The sequence below is a fragment of the Alligator mississippiensis genome, chromosome 3, assembly GCF_030867095.1.
Source record: "Alligator mississippiensis isolate rAllMis1 chromosome 3, rAllMis1, whole genome shotgun sequence".
Taxonomy (NCBI): domain Eukaryota; kingdom Metazoa; phylum Chordata; order Crocodylia; family Alligatoridae; genus Alligator; species Alligator mississippiensis.
Window position 1 is genome coordinate 125,003,332 of NC_081826.1, and position 20,686 is coordinate 125,024,017.

Here is a 20,686-nt window from a genome sequence, read left to right on the forward strand (position 1 = left end):
TAGAGGTAAAAAGATGCAGAATAAGTTAGACAGTCACAAACACCAATGATGTTGCATGACATGAAACAACAACACAAAAGTTTAAGCTAGTTGTTTTTGAGCTTTCTCCTCTATTGTTTCTTTTGCTCTGTCATTTAGATAACCTGTAACTCATTCTTCATTTCAATCCTGGAAGACAGACAAGTGTACAAGCAGATAAGCAATATCCATATATAATGCTGTTTCTCCCAAATTTTATTGTATGAGAATGTATAAATAGCTTGCGGCATATACAGTTCTCTTGTTCAAACAGTGATAGCAAAATAATGTTTCTTTCATCTCCCCTAAAGCCTCTAAATTTTAAAACTATTTTTTTTCCAATTTCTCATGGATTTAGTATTATATATATTTTCTTGGCAGAGGAAGCATCAAGTATTGGAAAGATTATTTCCAGGCCTTTCATATAAAAACATTTAGACATAGTTTTGCCTAATAAAACCCTGGTTTTCAAGTATTGATTTTTATGGTTCATGTTGGTTTTGAGAGTCAAGGTAATTTTTTTAAGTCGTTTTTTAGAGATTGTTTTTGAAGACATATGTGGGACTCCCAAAGATATCCACCTTCACTTATGCTGTACATTATGGGTATCTTATGCATGTGAATGTATTTGCAATTTTATTTTCCTCTTTGTAGATCATTCCTGAAAAGGCATAATGGTTGAAATTTCACTGTTAATTTTAAGGCAGATTAAGTGAGTGGATAACTACCTTCAGTGGACTGCTGTGCGCTCTCAACTCAAGTGAACTACAGTGGGAAAGGAGGGCACTCAGCACCATGAACAACTCGGTTCTTTATTTTAAAGTCTTTTCCAGTGGAAATGTAAGAGCATCTTTTTGTTCCATGGTATATCACACAACAGTTCTTAAGACAGAGTCACAGTCACATTACTCAAATACATTTCTGTGAAAGAGGATGACAAACAAATGTTGAATTGTGCAAATTACAATATGCAAGCAGCATTTGTTTTAATAAAACACAATTTTTGGATACTTATAATGTACTGCAAACCTGAAATTGAGAACCTTGTATACTGTATGCATGTTATTTTTTCTCCAGTACTCAAGACAGTATATTATAGAATTCTCTTGGGTTTTCTGTGTCATATATATGAGGACAGCCTTATGTACTATATATTAATCCTAAATTATAACCTTAAGCCATAGACAGTATCTGCATTTTATTTTCATGATGCCATGGCATACAGCATAATCAAAGTACATTTGCTGCAGCCTCCACTCCATTAAAGCTGTCATATATATTTTATTCTGACTTTTTTTCCTTGCTGCAGTCCAACTTAAAAAAAAATGAGAGAGAGTACATTCAGACCAAGATTCAAACACATTACTGGAATGGTATGCATTTACACTTTAAAAAAAAATCTGATCATCTATATTCTTAATATGTTATCTAAAAATAAATCTATGTGTCCTTTGCAAATATAGCATTATGCAATGCAATGTGTACTATATTGCAAATTTTAAAATGTCAGTAAGAAATATAAACATAATAATTTTTTTAAAAAGCTTGATGAGCCTAGCTATAGATCTTTGGGATTTCTGTTAAAAAGTGCAGCTGTGGATACTGTGCTGGTAACTTTCTGGAAAAGTAGTACTCATACTTAGTAAATGATTCTCCCCAATGGGACTGAGGTGTCTACTTTGTCGTATTAGAATCAGTAAAGGTACTGAGACACTTAATCTTTGACAGACAATAGCAACCACAGAACTAATTCAGCCTCTCGGGAATGTTTCACTAAAAGTCATTGATTAACCTGAGGACTTGCAGAGGTGGCATACAAAAAAGGAAATCTGGAAAAAATAATAGTGTGTATCAACATATCAGTGTTTTATTACATCAGTAATTTAGCAGTTGTATTGAGCATTATGTCCAGAAACTCCAGGCTTCCAAACAGGTAATGTAAGAGCTTTATTTTATTCTATTTTGTTTCAGTTTTTTATCTTGAAACAACTACCTTGTGATGAATATTTTTGGGGAATTCGTGGCCATCCTAGGCAGTGTAACCTTACTTCTGTGAGTACTTATCAATGCAAATCAAAGACTCTTGAAAATATCATCTGATTTCATTCGAAACTAGATGCCACAGGAAACGGAGTAGGAACTTCAGAATCTTCCACCAGGATAGATACTACAGTGGTCTGGTTTTGAAACTAGTGCAGTTTACCCCCATCCATCTGAGAGCTGAACTGGGCGCTGTGCTGGCAGGGACCAGAAGTTACTACCAGAGGAAAGAGCTGTTTGGACCTATCTGAAACGAGTTACCCTCTAGTTCCCACTGGTCTTCCTCTCTCTCCTATACGCATCACCAAAGTTGGGTCTAATTTGTGGCTTTAATCCAGCACCTGCAGAAGGTGAGAATGGGAAGGGAGTAGGAACCTCAAGGTGCCGACTGCTGGTCAGGATTAAAGCAAGTTGGTAGGCAGTGTGGCAGGCTGGCTTGCTGCAGCTGCTGCTTCCTCTCCTGTGGTTGTGCGGCTAAACAGCTCCTTTCCATTGTCAGAGCTGTCAGTCGCAGGGGGAGCATTCATGGGCACTCCAGTCCTCTTCAACTGGCTTGTGATAGAATGATTTTGCTAACATTGCCCTGCCACCTCACCCGCCAGCCAGCATAACCTTTACACTGCTATCCCTGCCTGCAGGCTGAGCCTGCCAGCGATTAGGAGCCTTCTCAGAGAAATCAGCTGGGGTTTTTGATTCTGGTCTTTCCATTAGCTTCCCTCCCCACCCCCCCCTCCCACCAGGTGTATTTTCAGGCTAGCATTTTAGCAGCTCGGCCGTCTGGAGGGGGCATCTCCTGAAGCTCTTGTTGAAAAGGATTTCTAGATTTCTAGTGTGATAGGGATCATCCTATCCCACAGCATTTCACATCACAGGTTTCTAGTATGATAAGGATCCTCAGGAGGTCATGTCATCCCAGCCCCTGCTCTAGGCAGGGCCAGCCCCAGGTAGATGGCCCAACCCGTACCCCCAGCTGCTTCTCCCCTGGCCAGAGCGAGCTGGTGCGGGCAAGCCCCGGCCCGGGGCATGGCTTGGGGGTGCCCTCTGCCACTCAGGGCTTTCCTGGGGTGGCTTTGCAGCCGGCTCCTGAGGAAGAAGGCAAGGAGCGCCCATGCCCGGCACCAATCGGCTAATTCCATTGACTTCCCTCTGTGTCAGAATATTCATGAGCAGGGGAAGGAGGACCAGTGGCACAGGCAGGCGGCAGCCACTTGCACTAGGGAAGGAGCGAGGGAGGAGGAGGAGGACGGTCCCTGCAACAAACTAGAGAGGAGCCGGAGCTGGAGCAGCTCCCACCCGGCGCCGGCGGAGCCTGCCCGAGGGCAGAGGGGCCCGGCGGGGAGGGCGAGGGCGAGGGCGAGGGCTGCGGGCGGGGAAGGGGCGAGGCGCTGCCCCTCTCGGCGGGGCGGGCTCCGGAGGCGGCCCGGAGCGGGCACATCCCAGCGCGGAGGACGGGCAGCCGCCGCCGGGGAGCTCCGGCCACCCTGCAAGGTAAGGGCGGGCACGGCCGGGGCCGCACTTGGGACGGGGCGGCGGCCGGGGAGCTGCCCTGCCCTGCCCTGCCCTGCCCTGTGCCCTGCCCTGGCCGCGGGGCTGCGCCGGGGCCGCGCGCGCGCAAGGAAGTGCCCCGGGCACACGGGCACACAGCTGCGTCCGCCAGCATGGGCACGCACATACACGCACACCCGCGCGTACACACACACACCCGGACACAGGCGTGCGTACACACATACGCGGGTGCACGCGCATATATGCACGTCTGTGCGCACATACAGAGATTTATAGGCACACGGGTGCACACACACACCCGTCCATATGCGTGCCGACACACGTGCGCACATCTATGCACGTCTATGCACATGTACACAGACATATGTAAACACACACATGCACACACCTGCGCACATACATACACACACATCCGTACATATGCATGCATGTGCACGTGTGCACACGTATATGCACGCCTATGCACACATACACAGGCATGTATAAACACACACCTACATACATGCACACACACACATCTGTACATATGCATGCGTCCACACAGCCGCACATACATGTATATAGATGCATGTCCCTGCACACATATGCATGCATATACACATGCACATACACACACGCACATGCATACACATACACATACCCACATACATACACACGCATATACACATATGCATGTACACACACATCCATATGTATGCATACATACACACATACATACACACTTACATGTACACACACATACACACGCACACACATACACACACATATGCATACCCACGCAATACATATACATATGCACATATATACATGTTTATATGCATACATACACTCATACATACACACATGCACATGCACATACCCACATACATACACATACATATATACACACACATACATACATATGCATACATACACATACATATGCACAGACATACACATACATATACACATGCACACATATGCATTGCATACACACGTACATACACATACATATATATACATACACATATTGCCCCCCTCGTTCCTCCCCCATTTGTTTTCACTTTGTCTTGGCTTCTTGTGAAAGAAGTTTTGCCTTCTTTCTTGTGTATCTGATCTGTAGCAGCCTTCCCATCCAGCAGAGTTGCTTGGGGCTTTCATTGGGCTCTGCTTGGTGTTGGTAAAGGAGGTGAGGAGGGAAGGGGGTGGGGGTGGGGGTGGGGGGGCAGGGACTGAGGTAACAGAAAATAAATGTTTAAAAGATACGGAAGGAAGAGACCCAGTGGTTGGAACATAAATCAGCCAGACTATATGGGGAGTTGATGAGAATAGGTCTTTTCACCCTTAAAAAAAATAGCCACTTTGGACGAAAAAAAAAAAGAAAAAAGAAGGCTGATTATTGGCACCCAGTGCTGAAACCAAGGCAGCTGATGCTGAGAGGAGCCAAAGGGTGCAGTTCTTCTTAGTTTAAAAACAGCAAGACAGTCTCTGCCAAAGATTGCTGTAAACACTGAATAAAGATTTCATTGTGGGTTGGTGTGACTGGAATAATTAGGCAGTTAATTGTTCATTCTGATCTTAAAGTGCAGTAATCACTATTGCACAGTCCTCCCCCCCTCCCGCCCCCCGTCTCCCCCCCCCTCAAAAAAAGAGAGAGAAAACAGCAACAGGCAAAATGTATCACTTTTCCCACTTCTCCAGTACTTTCAAGGGAAAGCACATGGGTCCTTAGCTTTCCAAAAGAGAACATCGCTGTAAAATTGCAGTCTGGGTATGCTTTTGTTGTCATTGTCCTTGGTTTTGTGCTGGATGCAATCAAGTGATGAGATTTTTTTTTTTAATTCCCTTTTTATGAAAACAAAATCTGAAAATGCGTGGAGAATGAGCATCTTAACTAGATTGACTAATACCAATTAATGCATTTTTCTTATGTGTACACTTTATTGCCAGCTCAGCAGGGATGAAAGCTAATGGTGCCAGCTTTTGTGCTGCTCTAACACTTTTCAAAAAGGCATGCAAGATTTTTAACAGTAAACTGCTTTGAGTTTCTAGCATTGTAATTATGCCCTGGTTCAAAATAAGTTGCTCACAGTGATGACTTTCATGGAAATCTGATGAAATTAACCTCTTATTATATACTGTGTTAGCTATTTCTTAGGACATAACGGGAAACCCCATGTTTAGCTAATGCTAAAGGTAGTCATGATAACTTACTGGTATTTACTAAAAGATGGCACTGTAGGTGAAAACTGATTATAAATTCTTATCAAAATGTAATGTATAACAAGAAATATAATACTGAGGAACCATAGTAGTGATCTATTTAAGAATTCAGTGTTAAAGAAAGCTCTTGAAGAAGTCCATAATCATTTGAGCAAGGAACAGGATGATTTGAAGTGTGAGGTTGTAAAGGAAAGTAATTAATCCTTGGTATCACTCTGCTATCTTCAAAGAAATTACATCAGGGATAAATTTGGCGCATAGAGTTTGTATGGTATCCATTGTACATTACTAAATTAAAAAAGAAGATTTGGACTTGGACAGTATTTAAACAGAACCACAGTCAGTATAAACTTCATCATAAAGCATATGGGAATCGGAGAGCAGCCAGGAAGGCAAGATGAGAGAGATTTCTTAGCTTTTGAAAGTATACTATTATATTTTCTGAGTTTGCCTAAGTTTTTGAGTTATTCTTTGTGAGATTTTGCAAGTGGGAGAAAACAGGATATTTGCTAGCTCTAGGACTGTATAAAATTTGGCAGTTTTTATTTCTTTGAGGAAGGACTGAATGAGGAGTGCAAAATTTGCCCCAGAGAAATAATTGGATCTGAAAGAACCAGAGTTAAAATGTACTTCATAGATGTTCTAATTAAGTTGTCAAAGATGCATTGCCACACTACAATGATACATACTGTACTACAGAAAAAAAAAATTACTTATTTTTGCTTTAACTGCAGTCCATGTTGAGAGAAAAATCTTCAAGGCAAACTGCTCATCTGGATGGCAACATTGCTAGTTCTGTCTGGATCAGTCCAGTTTGAGAAACCCAAGAGCATTCCACTCAATTAGTCCCTATCATCAGGTCAAAAAGCACAGTGAAAAATATCAAAGGCACTGCTAACCTCACAACTTTTAATATTTCATCAGAGAATGTTTTATAAACACACCTCTCGTCCATCCTTCAGATGAGTGCTGTGTTCAGTTCCAGAATCATTTTTGGAGACAGGAGTGAATATCACTAATAATCTAGCACATTTTGGGAAGAGGTATAATATGTTCTTCCTATGTGTAATAAATACAAAGTCGTAGAGAATGAATGCTTATTTATGTAATAAAAGATGTGGGAGGCATGCCTTCGAGAGTTACGGAACATCATTCTAGTTTAGTTAGTTATATGTATTCCAATACATGTAGAAGTTTAAACAGTTTTGTGTAGGGAAAACATTAGTCATTTAGTTGTAGATAGAGGCTGAATAGTCTTGTACATAAGAGTTGTTTGAAATGCACAGTACATCTTCATAATAAAATTGCATTGTCACAGACATAATTGTTATTCATAACAAGTAGTCTCACAAACAGATTCCATCCCTGTAAGTATTCAGTCTAAGTCAGGCCAATTATGACTAAATTACTGCATGTTCTCTGCTGTATCAACTAATTAAAGGGTAATTAATAAAATGATAATTTCATTCTGTGGCAATGTCTACATCTGGTTGTCATAGCAAAGTTTGTTTGACATATGGTTAAACGGTCAGATACTACATTGTATGATTGCAACATTTGCACAGAACACCTGGCAAGACAGCAGAATTTTAACCCTTAAGGCTTTAATTTGAAGAATCTGTGCCAATGTACTATGGAATTTGTGTTTGCTTGTAATCTTCATCTAGCCTTTTAAAATCAAATACGAGTAACGTAGTCCTTTGGACTAACTCAAATGAGGGAATCTCTGGAGGGACTTGGTCTTAGGTAGTAACTAAAAGATAAAATAAGTATAGATTTATCCACTAAAGGAAATGAATCGGATGGTCTTAATTCATTTCCTAGAGGACAGTCTACGTAAGTATTGTTCACTTGCAATAACTGGGAGCTTTTTCTCAAAGGAAAACAAAGAATTAACATGAAGACTGAAATGTCTTTTTTTTCTTAGACAAAATTGTATGCCAGAATAAGGCTCAGGTTGTGGTCACAATAGCATGGAGAAATCTGCATTGCAGCCTTCCCACAGTGAACCTGGCATTTGTAGATAGAACAAAACTTCAGCTCTCAAATCTCCTACTGTCTCTACAAATAAAAAACACATGATTAAGAAATGTACTTTTATTTTTGCTAGGTTAACAGCATAAAAAATACATATGCGTAAACGCACACACACACACACACACACACACACACACACAATAATGTATACCCATACTCTTTTAAGATAAGCAGTTTAAATTTTCCAAGCAGTCTTTGTAGTTTTGATACAGATCTTTCACTGTTCATAATGGGATATATGTGTCTAAATCCCTTAGACTAGTTTGAAAGACTTAAATGATCTTTCAAAATAGGGAAGTGCTTTTGTTTCTCCCTGTTCAAAGTTTAAACCATAAATAGCAGCACTTTACTGTGGATTGAATTACAGGCACCCATTTGTACTGGCTCAGACTGAATCTATCATCCAATCAGAGAGAATGCAGAAATAAAGCAAAAAATACAAATACATGAAATAGAATGGCTTAGGGTTTTTTTCTTTTTCTTCAAATAAAGCTAAACTGAGAGTATATATTAATTTGAATGATTACACGAATGTCTGTTTTTTCCCATGCAATCCATCCTGAATGAACAGTTCCTCTACTGAATAGTCAGGGTTGCTCATCACCTCATAAGGTCAGGTGCAGAGTTTGGCTGGTGATGTACATAAAGCACTGCTTGTCTATTTCTCTGAGAGTCAGAGTTCTGTTTCTTGAGAATTTCCAGTTCCCCAGATATATCTCATTTCCATTCTAACCATGCAACTCATTAACACCTGGAAAATCTTTTATAGCATTTAACTGCATCAGATGCATTGTCCAGTGCATGTGTTCTTAATAGGCCTTTCACTATGGCATTGTCAAAGAGCCCTTATGTCACAGCTGGGAACACGAATCTGTCATGTCAGCACTGTACCTTGTTATAGACAGTAATAGCGCATGAATGTGTTTTATGAAGAGAAGTTGAACATGCACATACACAGAGCATTAGCAAGCAAGAATGTGATGCTTGTTCTTGTAGACAAAGATTCGAACTGGTGGTAGTAGAATGCTTTGTACCATTTAGACACTACTGCCTCTAAGGCAATGACTGTAGTTAAGGAAAGCCAAATTGGAGGGAAGCAAAACATATCTCTGTATTTTAATGGTGTAAGGCCGCTAGTTAATGATATGTCATCATTTACATTTCTTGAAAAAGAAAATTGCCAGAGGTTTGTAATACTGCTGTGACAACTTATTTGAGGCTAAAAGTTGATATGAAATTCCCTTGGCTGCATATATTTATTTTAAGATAAATGTCATTTAAATATATTTGGCAATTTTAAAAGAAGAGGAATAGAAGCATATATTTTCTAATTGTGTATGCTTTTTGCGCCCACATTGCAGAAGCAGTTTTAAAAATAATATTTTGTAGGTCACTAGTCATCGTGCCTTAGGTATCTTAAGAAAAAGTAACAGAAATGTAAAAATGTCTAGAATACATGCACAACACCTGCTTGTACAAAAGGATTTTAAATACATATACAGTCATTTTCATCTGTGATTAATACATTTTTTAAATTATCCATTTCTTACTGATACAACAGAGCATTTCAGTATGCTGGCAGAGACCCCTAAGGCTGGAACCATAAAGGTAGATACTAAACTCTTATTTAGGCACCTAAATTCCTATTGAAATCTCTCTCTTTCTTCTGTGAGAGTTTAGGTGCCTTCATATCTTTCTGGATCTGGCCCTTAACATAATAAGCCTTGATTACTCTGAAGGAAAAAACACAGGTTTTCATGTTATAGCTTTATGGGTGAGAAGATCATTTCATACACATGCAATAAGATGTATTTTAACTGGGATTTTTTGTTTTTAAAGAACATAAATACAGTTCAGAGACTAAGAAATACATTGAAATACATCAAATGTTAAAGATAAATGTACTTTGTATAATACATGTCTATGGGTTTAACTCTTTTTTTTCCTTCCTTTGTTTTCAATAGTTTCTCATAAACTTAAAAAAAAAATAGGCCCTAGTCTTGCAGCTCTTAGCTGGTCAAAGTTACAGTGGATACCAGTGGCCTAAGGGCTACAAGATTAGATTCTGAATTTCATTCTCCCTTCTGATCTCTCCTTGTGTTATTATTTTAGCGAGTTTCTTGTTTTTCTAATAGTGCTCATCCAGGTATCTTTGGTTGATTTCCTTGTTAACACACAATTAATCCTTGCTGTCACCAGAGGTTTGGAAAGAAGGCTGCTGAATTAATTGCTGCTATGGGGCCAGCAGAGGGCACACATTGTTTTTGAAGAGGGTCTTTGTGTAGATTATGTTTTCCTCTGCTGTCAAGGGCATCATAATTTATATTAAAGATCTTATTTATGTTCATTAGATCCTGTATAGCTAATCCATGGGATTAATATAGTGCGTGCTCAACAACATAAGAAGGTTTGCACACATAAATCTTAAGAATCCTGAGGGTAGCCCAAAAGATTCTAAAAGTTTTAAAGCTGATATAACACTAGGGGATCAAATTGTTGAGTGTGGTTCCTTTAAACTTGCTATAGCAACTTTTCAAAGGTAAAAAATAACATATATAATTAACCTTTCCTGTATACCTAGGTATTTTAGCATTTAATGGTATATACTTTAGATCTTTGTACTATGTAACCTAGATACAGTTGGGCAAGTTAAAGACTTTGAGTGAAAGGCTTAACTATAAATTTCCTTGCCCGGGTGGGTTTAATTCAGAATTGCTATCATAATGTAATATAAATTAAAACAATAGTAGATCACTGCTTGGCAAATTTCAAAAGTAAGTAAAATAAGAGTATAGACATCTCATTAAGTTCTTATTTATTGAGTGTCCTCTGTATGTGTAGTGCTGTTCTATAGGAAAGGTATGTTTTTCATCCCATTTTTAAAGATGCTTTAGGAACCTATAGTCCACTGAAAGAATAAGACCCCTAAGCACGTAAACTCACTTTTCAATGTGGATGGTTCCTATCTCACTTTAATGCCTTTGAAAATGTTACCCATAATATTCACCTGAGAATGTTTACAGTTTAATTAAAATCTTAACACCCTTCACCATTCTTTTAATACTTGTGGTTGACTTGGTGAGCTAATATTTTCATGTTTTATAAAAGGAATCGAATGAATGAATAAATGAGACAAAAATACATGCATGGGAAGGAAATGTGAGTGGGCATGATGATGGGGTGAATACTTTGGACTTAACAAGTCCTAGAAAGGAAGCTTGAGAAAAAGTATAGGCAATGCAAAAGATGAGATAGAAGGAAATAGAAACAGATATATAGGCAATTTAGTGTGATGAAAGGCTTTATCTTGGTAGAGGACAAGAAGAAACCTGTCATCTCAGAGAGAAGAAAGAAAGTGGCAAGAGAAAACCATGATTTTGGCAACCTTATTTTGTATAGATTGGATCAACACAAGGATGCCAGAGAAAGGCCAGGAAATAGGGGCTTGAGAGGCAGGGAGAGAGGATTACAAGTGCTTTAGTAGTAAGGGTGTGGGTAGGAAAAGGACAGATTGCTAAAATGAAAACAATAGAGTTTAGAGAGAACGTGGACATGAGGGGTGAGAGCTGCATTGTGAAACATACTTGAAGGAAGGCTGAGCAATTTAGAGTTGGGGCAGAGTTTAAGGCTAGGGACAGAAGTTACACATAAATCGGTATATCTGATTGGAAACCAGTTCATATCTGTACCACAACAAAAATTCAATGCACATAAACTGCTTTGAAAATGTCTGAAACTGGTTTAAACCTGGATTGATGTAGTATTGGACTGAGGTTAAACTGATTTATTGAACTTCTGTCCCAGATCCCCTCCAGATTCAAGTTAACTCATAGTCCCCCAGCACCCCCTTTGCACCTCTCCTGCAAACCCTCCCCTCATCACAGGGTGGGCGGGCTAGGCTTGGCCCAAGCTGTCTGCTCTAGCCAAGCAGGGAATTATGCTCTAGCACCCCTCATCTTTTGGCCTGAACCACTGCAGGCATGTGGTTGCATTTCTGGAATGAAAATGAATGTCTGTTCACTTGCTTATCAGTTCAATCTACGCATCTTAGGCTAACCTGCGAAGATAGAATCAATTCAGCTTCGGGCTTTTTAACTGTCTGTACTTACAGTAAGTGGTATAAATGGCACAGTATGCAGCTTGTGTGAGTTCTCTGGGACAAGTCAAGTCTTAGAATTTAAAGGAATTTAAAAGAAAGCTAAATTTAATATTTGCATTGTTGAGTTTGAGATAACAGTTCAAGTGTGGAAAAGGCATCTAGAGACATGATACTGTAATATATTATCTAAATTTATCAGGAAAGTCAAATTTGGAGTCAAAACACTAAGATGCTAGTTTGAACCATGGGTACATCTCTCACATACACCCCATTTATAGGCATTACTCTGGACTTAACAGAACTGCACCAGATTTAAACAACTGTAAGTGGACATGTCTACATGAGACGCTTTACTGCACAGCAGGCTGGTTTGCTGCAAGTAAAACATTATTGTCTACACATGCGCAGCAATTAGGGCACAGTAGACTAATTTACTGCACTGCCGGAGAGTCCCATCAGATACAAGCAGTGCAGTAAATTAGTCTACTGTGCACTGGAACATGTGTAGACAGTAACATTGGGATTAGTTTACTCTGGCTTAGATTGAGCCAGAGTATATTCAGTCACATTAATTGCACATGTAGACATGCCCCCTGAGTGCAAAGTTTGACACAAAATAGCCAGCACTAATGAAGAGTAGTTATGTGAACACTTATACAAGCTATAGTATATTATTGAATAAGAAACCAGGCACTAGATTCCAAAAGATCGGAGAGGGTGATGGCATATCAAAATTTCAAAGAAAAACCTCGCTAGATGCTATGCAGTTGATTTGTGAACTCTTGATTCTGCTCTTCCTATCCAGTGAACTTTTGTTGCTTCTTAATCCATTTTCCCCTCATGTGGTTTCCAGCTTTCTGCCATATGTCCCATCCCTATAAACCAGAGGACCTCCTGCTAACAGTTATCTCATGGTAATGCTTACAAAAAGCCTGACAGTAGTTAGGCAATGGATGCACAATGGTTTAAATGAGAGTTGATGATACCAAATATAATTTCTCTCCCTTTTCTACCTCACTCATTTATCCCTCATAAGATGCCAAGATTGTAAACCTTTTGGGAGAAGGACTGTCTGTAACAAATATGTAGGCAGATGTAAGATTTGGAAAAGGGAGGTGAGAGTGATGTGACTGGTGCCACAGTATTGGCAGCAGTTTTCCCTCCCCCCTTGACCTCATGGGCAGATTGTGCTGTGGCACCATCTGCTGGGAACTTTTTGAGTTCTTGTAGCAGGTATGACAACCAAGGCCACCCATTACCACGGAGCCCAGAAACCTGTGCACCTACCCCCAGCAGCCACTAGCTGGAGCTGGGGACAAGTGGTCTGTGGTTTCCCCCATCCCTGGTCAGCTGGGGACAGCTGTTTCTTCACTCACTTCCCATTTGGTACCCTGGATATTCCCTGCCATTCCCAGGTTCCACCCATAGCTTGGACTCTTCAGGGAGCCCAAGCATTTGTGGCTGTGGGGAACTAGAGCCACCAGTACATGAGCTCCACTGTTGAAAGGGTGTGCAACCGTGCCGCTGTACTGTTCCCCACTGGATCTGCCTCTCTTTAGAGCACCTTATAAAATGGAGCCTTGATCCCTGACTGGGGTTTCTGCATCCTATTGCAATATAAATCAAATATAATGATGTATAATAGATGGGTATTTATTTTAACTAAAAATCTATAACCGTATTAAAATCTGTTGGTGTTCTTCCAGCGATTATGTCTTTCAGTTTACTTGAAACATCAGTAATTATAATATCAAAAGCAACTAAAATATAAGTGTTTATTTGTTTCTTCATGTGTCAACTTAATGAATACTACTAAAATTTGTTTTAGATCACCAATTTATTTTTTTTTTCTTGCGGCACTAGTTTCTTTTATAAGATATTAATCCTTCAGTTCTAATATCTTGGCAGTAGCCAACTTTTAAAACTAATATGATTGCCCCAAGGGCACATGGCCGAGATTTTCAGAGCTGTCTATTGGATCTGGACGCTCAGTTCCCATTCATTTTAATGACCACTGGGTATTCAAACCCCTTCTGTAGCCTCAAAAGTCTCTGTTTTAAGTGGTGCGCAGGATTGTCCTCAAAGAGTTGATGGACCAAAACTATTTTTATTCTGAAAGACCTTGTTTTTTTCTGTCTCAAGCAATTTATTTATGTGAACTAAGCATATTTCAAATGTCAAGGACTGTTTGACTTCCATCAACCATTATGCTTCTGTGCACATTAGAAGTTTGTCGTAGCCCAGAATTCTGCATTTAGCATCCTCAGAAATGATAAGGGCTACCACAGGAAGGAAGAACCAAACCATTCATCCTCTAACTTAAAACATCAACTTAGGCAGGGTACTTGCTGGATAATGGCTTTGCTAAAAGACCTCCTGCATTGCAAGGCTCCAGGAAACCTAAGAGAATTGTCCCCTGCCCCTCTCCTCCCCCATCCCACATGTCAAGAATTAGCATCATCCCTGACTAGAGAAAGGGTCTGGGGGCTCTGTGTGTTTACAGCCTGCCTGGACATGTTGGAAATCTTTGATAAACTTGTTACCATAAAAATTTACTTATCAGGGCACCATTTTACACCATCAGATTGTTACTTGAAGAACATCTCAATATTAGCGCTGTAGGAAGAACACTGAAGATTGGGTGAAACAGAATATAGATTAGAGCAATAGTATCTTATTCAAAAGGTTCCCTGCCCCCCTTCTCCCCCCCATTTTGCTTTATTGCATACAAAGACACCATTTGAAAAGAACCTCCTTTTTCATAGCTCCATAGCTTGTATTAACTGTAGTAGTTATAATAATTAAGTTCAGGCCATGTCTTGTAATGCTCCTAGGTTGAGCATCTAAACATCTAATTGAGGCAAAGAAATATAGGCTAATTATCAAGCTGTTTATTTAGAATGTTCAGAATTGGAAAATATCTTCCAAGTTTATCAAATAAAGAAGTAGTTTCTTTTTTTTTCCATGAAGACTCAAATAATCTGAAATAAGCCCTTAGGGCAAAGATGACATCAGAAAATTGGAAAGTTCCAGCCATATTGACCAATAAACAATTTATAGAGGGAACACAAGCAAACTGTTAAAAAAATTAAGACTGTAGTTTGTAACAAGTATACTCTATTTATAACCACACTGTATAATGTTTTCCAGTAACACTTAAAATGTATAAAACCAAGTGGAGGAGTCACACACCAAACCTTTCCAATGTTAGGAAGTCTCATCCTCTAACATGTATAGGGTAGCTTCAAATTTCAAGGGATGGCTTCAGTATTCTTGTCTTACAAAATGATGGGCCTAGGAAAATCATGGAAGTAAAACTGGTATATAAATATATCAAGAGATTCAGGAAAGATTCCTGTTACACTATATTATTCTTTGTGATATACTGGGTATGTCTACACATGCATTTGATCCAAGATCAGTTTACTTTCAAGTACATACTTGCAAGTAAATGCTCCCAGGCAGGAATCTACACATACAGGGACATGGGAGCAGATTTGCTTCCACTTCATGCTTCCAAATCTGTTCTCACTTCCTGTGACCCTGAAATGGGCCCCTGCCACCACCAGGCGGAGCTCAAGGCTCCCCCTGGGTGCTAGCTCAGAAGCTGGCAGAAGGCACTGGGCCTGGAGACAGCTGACCCCTAGCCAGGACTGGGACATTGTTCCCTGCCCCAGGGGGCTTGCCTGCTGCTGAGGCAGGGACAATGTCCCCCTGCCCTAGCAGCAGGGAGCCCCGGCTCCCTGATCGAGGGAGGGGACTTGGCAAGAGCTGTAGGTAAGTGGCAAGTCCCAGCCCCCTACCCCAATCTGCCTGTGGGGCAGCTAGCAGTGAGCCCCCAGCTGGGCAGTGATTCCCCACCTAGCCAGGAGCTCGCTACTAGCTGCCCCACAGGAAGATGGGGCAGGTGGCTGGGACATGCCACACCCTGCAGCTCTTTCCAAGCTCCATACCTCGGTTGCCCAACTGGGGCGTGGGGCTGGGACCATGCTTTTGCATGAAATTGGTCAGAATTTTGATTCAGCTCTCTGTGGTTCAGAAGTTTCCAGGAGGGAGGTCAGAGTTGAAACCTTACTTTTGGAAACTTCCATGGTAATTGATCTGTCTCCCAAAAGCATATTAAATAGCATACTTCATCCCCAACAAGAAAAACCCAGTCCAAAAGGTTGTAAAAGTTTTGATTGGTTCTACTAACTACACAAGATGGACTAAGGTAGGAGAGGAAACAAAGGCACATCATACAGCAAAGCCAAATACAGAATTCAGCTTCTTGATTCCCAGTTCATTGCCATATATGCAAACCTGAATGTATTCCATGGTCTAACCTATATTAGTGTATTTTTAAAGAGCTAAAAAGTACATTTTAAAACTTTAAATATATTTAAAATGATTGAAAAGAGGATCCTGCTTTAATGGAAACATTTGAAAATACGTTAGAAAGCTGACAGTTAACTATGTCAAGCATGCCGCTGATGGTCCCTTATATATGTGCTATATATGAGAATTGGCCTCATGGCTTTTTGATTTTAGGAGTAGAAAAAGATCACACTTCAAATATGGCCCTTGCATCAAGCAAAATGAATGCAGTTTTCAGAAATGTTGCATGAGTATTCAGAAGTTGAGTGTTTACACTAAGAATGGAAAAAAACTAGTCCTGCTAAGCTTGAAAAATGAGAAGTTTGTTTTTTACTATTTAGTGTGCTGTCAAATCTTATTTCAAATAACATTTTTAAGTTTTAAGACATTCTACAAAGCAGGGGATATAATTTCAGGCATGAAGGAATAGTGTAAAATAATCTAGACAAAACTGATTGTATTACGGTACAATTTTATATGACTTTTATAAAATATTGCTTTTTTAATGATGATATCTCAGCAGTAGAAAAGAAATACTGCAGCCAAATTCTCTCTTGGACGCATACATGAAAATCCATTTATTGCAGCACTGCAGTGAAAATTGCAAGATTTAAAGGGGGCCAGATCTGACCTTATAGGCCTTATTCCTTTTTTAATAATACCACTTCTGTTTTCAAGCTTTATGATTTGCTGATTCAGAAGACAACACCGTTATATTCAGTCCAGTGACTTGTTTGTGAAAATAAACAGTTTCTGATGTCTGAAAGGAAGATAGAAAAATCGGTAATGCAGAACAGTTTGTTATACTATTCTGCTTTCTAGGCTAGGGACACAAGTTACACATAAACTAATTTAAGTGATCAGAAACTGGTTAAAACCTGTTCAGTGCACATAAATCAGTTTCAAAATGGCTGAAACTCGTTTAAGATAAACTTGGTTGAATGTAGCATCACACTTAACTGATTTGTGTCAAACTGGTTTATGGAACTTCTGTCCCAGACCCCTTCCTGGTGTAGGTTAAATCAGAGTTGCCCAGCATCCCAGATACTTTGCAGCCCTGGGCTGGGCTGAGCTGTCTGCTCCAGAGAGCAGGGCTGGCCCCACTTCTCTCTTCCCTAGCTAGAGCAGTGAGGGCTGGCTGAGAAATAGATGGAGACTGCAGGCACAGCAGCATATGTCTGGCTTCCCCCTGCCCTCCTCTCCACTCGCTGCTCAAGCAGGGATTCCCTCCCTTCCCTCCCTCCCCTCTCTCACAGCACAGACCCTAGCTGGCATATGGTCATGGTCACACTACCCCCATGCTAACTAATGCTAAGAAATGTCTCTGTGTATGTGTCTCCAATTTCACTGGGAAAAAGGCAGATAGGATAGTGTCTGCTTAGGGCTTTTTGGGGCTAATCAACAGGTCAGCTGGTAATGTCCCTCATTCCTTCCTTGGAAAAAGCTTTTTAAGAAGAGCTTGAACTAACGAGAGAGGCTTTTTTCTTGACAGGCTGATAAACTGTGTTATCAGCCCCCTTACTTGTCAGGGTTGCTGCAGACAGTATGAAGAAGTAGGGAGTGCCTCAGAGTGCTAGCCTGGGGGCTGGTAATACTCCCACCCCTTGGGCAGCGACCTGGGAAAAGCCTGGGACTGTGCACACCCCTCGCTAATCAAAGCATCCTGCCAGGGCCTGGCCATACCCCTCCCCCCCCCGACCTCAGCTCAGTACTGCAGAAGGGAAGCTCTAGCACCCCCCAGCTTCTAGCCTAGCCTGAGAAATGCATGTCCCTGCATTTCTTGATTTTAAAGTGAAAGTCTATCCACCTCCAAATCAGTTCAAGCTCTCCAGGTTAGACTAACCTGCAAAGATTAAATCAATTTAGGCTCAGGCTTTTTGAATGTCTGTCCTTAGCCTAATGCACTAGTGCAGCCTTATTAATTATATGCCAGTGGGTGCATCTACACATTCATTAATGCACCCTAGTTACTGCACATTAAGTTTAGTACTTGGTTAACCAAGGACTAATTCAATGCACAGTAATTTTCACTAATGTGCAGTAGTGCTGGTGAATGTTTTTTTAGTGATGCTTACTGTGCAATAGCCTAGTAACACTGTGTAGTAGTGTATTAGCACATTTTTTGACCGGCACACTACTGTGCAGTGTAATTAGGCTACTGCACAGTAAGTGTCTTGTGTAGACGCATCAGTGTAAATAAATACACAATTTGACTCGAAGGAGGTAAGTACAGTTCTTAAGATGGGGCTGTTTGTGCTACATTGTTTCTAGAGCTATTGTTCTTTTTACATTTTTTTTTCTTTGCAGTAGTGTAACAAAGGTGGGGGGGGGGAGCAACTGCCCCACCAGTGCCAACTGTAGGGGAGTGAGGGAACAAAACAAGCAACTGTTGCGCTGCTGGCATTGCTGCTGCTGTACCAGTAGCAGTACAGCCACTGATGCTGCTCCATGAGTGGCTGTGACCTAGACCACTCAAAGCACCCAGAACCAGGCTTGTTTATTTCTATTGCACTTGCACTGACAGCCCCATTGGAATTGGGGCTCCCCTACAGTAGGTTCTACAGAAATAGCTGTGCTGTTATTTTAATAAGATGAGCATGCATTTTCCAACTGTTTCTTGTTCCCAAAATTAAAAAGATGCATCATTAGAAATCACATTAAAAAAAAGATTACTTCAAAACCTACTTTTTAAATTTCACTGTGAAAAGTTAGCATCAGAAATGGTTTTCTTCAGTATATCTTTGCCCAAAGTTCAGTGAAATTATTGAGGCCTGCTCTGTGGCTGGGGTTCCTTACTCATCCTCCACCTCACTTGTTGTCATTCACGGGGCATCAAAAGCATACTGTAATAAAAGGTTCTGGGGCTGGTCACAGAACATTAAATGAAATATTTTTCTGTTGGAAATTGAAACGTCATACAATTTAAAATGTTTGTGGCAGGTGTTCCATTCAGAAAATTGAAAAGAAATGGGAATTTTGTATATGAGAGAGGATTTTGGACTTCCTGGAGTTAGTGAAACAACTCAGCTACAGAAACAGACCATCGTACAGGATCATAGGAAACCAGGGCATAAAGGAACCTCACAAGGTCATCTAGTCCAGCTCCCTGTTCAAAATAGGATCATCCCTGACTAAACCAACCCAGCCAGCATCTGTCTCACCTGCTCTTGAAAACTTCCAGGGATGGAAATTCCACAATTTCTCTAAGCAGCCAGTTCCAATGCTTGTCTACCCTCATCATACCCTCACAAAGTTCCTCCTAATTTCCAACCTAAATTTACCTTGCTGCAGATTGAGGCCATTGCTCCTAGTCCTGTCCCCTATGGCCACATATATCATGGGACATGTAGTCTGAATAGGAAGTAGGAACCTATGGGGTAAGTATGGCCATGAGGGACCCAGAATTACAACTCCCATGAAAAGCACTATGGCGGCTGAGCAGTCACAGAGATTTAGGTCACTAACTCACAGTGGTCTAATTTAGGACCTTCAAGGTGTTCATTTTACTTTCAAAATATCTAAATGAACATTTTGGCATTTCTAAGTGGACTTTTATAGAAAATCATTTGAAGAATTTCAATTTTCAGTCTGATTGAAAACAAAAACAAATATAAAAATTTCACAGTTACTTGCAAGATGGAAATTCCGTTGTTAAATCTCCACTAAAAATGCATTGTTTAAAAAGACACTGAAAGACTCTAACAATAACATGTACTGTTAAATTGGTCTTAAAATGACCCTGAAGGTATTCAAATGCCATAGCTTGAGATAAGTTATAGACAAAGGTGGTGTGTGTGTGAGAAAGAGGTGGATATTTTTGGGGGGGGGGGGCGGGGGAGGTGGAGAGAGAGAGAGAGAGAGAGAGAAGGGTGGCAGAATAACCAGGCATTTGAAATTATTCCCACAAATCACTTCCTGTGTACCAAATGGGCACTGGCTCAAGGCAATGCATAGATAAACTTGGGGAGGCTGGGTAATTTGTGACATGATGGAAAAGAGGGAGACTAACTCCTAAAAGAAAATAAATGCTAAGTAAGAAATAACTGAATCCCTCTCCTGAATGGGCATTTTTCTCTGAATGAAGTCATCATTCATTGGTAGTATAACTCGTTCCCCTGGAGTTCAGGGATTCTAGAACATTGTAATACCTGGGACAATGGAGCTAGGAACTCCAGATTTTGGGATACATGGCACATCTTTTCTCCACACAGATTCATTTGGATAAGGGTGTTAGTATTTACAATTATACCTTACGGCTGCTTAGCTCTCCTAAGGTTAAGATAGGTCTTTGCACTGCAATTCTTGGGTTTTGCCAAATACTCAGTTTCTTTTCATAGTCCTCCCACCATGATATAAGTAATTGTTTCCTACCGTTTCTTGGTAATGAACCTTAATGGTCCTACTGTTATGGAAGTTTTCAGCCTGGGA

At 40.5% G+C, this 20,686-nt stretch overlaps 1 protein-coding gene across 3 annotated transcripts in view; it reads left to right on the plus strand.

Annotated features, from left to right (window-relative positions):
• Positions 1 to 1,850: 1,850 nt before the first annotated feature.
• The window catches only part of CDH20 (cadherin 20), a 191,856-nt gene continuing 173,020 nt past the window's right edge, over positions 1,851 to 20,686 (plus strand). The window contains exon 1 of one of the 3 annotated variants that reach the window (XM_019490608.2): positions 1,851 to 1,951. The gene's annotated coding sequence lies outside the window, so the exon portion shown is untranslated. Of the gene's footprint in view, positions 1,952 to 3,456; positions 3,547 to 20,686 lie in introns of those variants that run through there. The other 2 variants (XM_019490606.2, XM_006258416.3) reach the window with 2 other exon arrangements.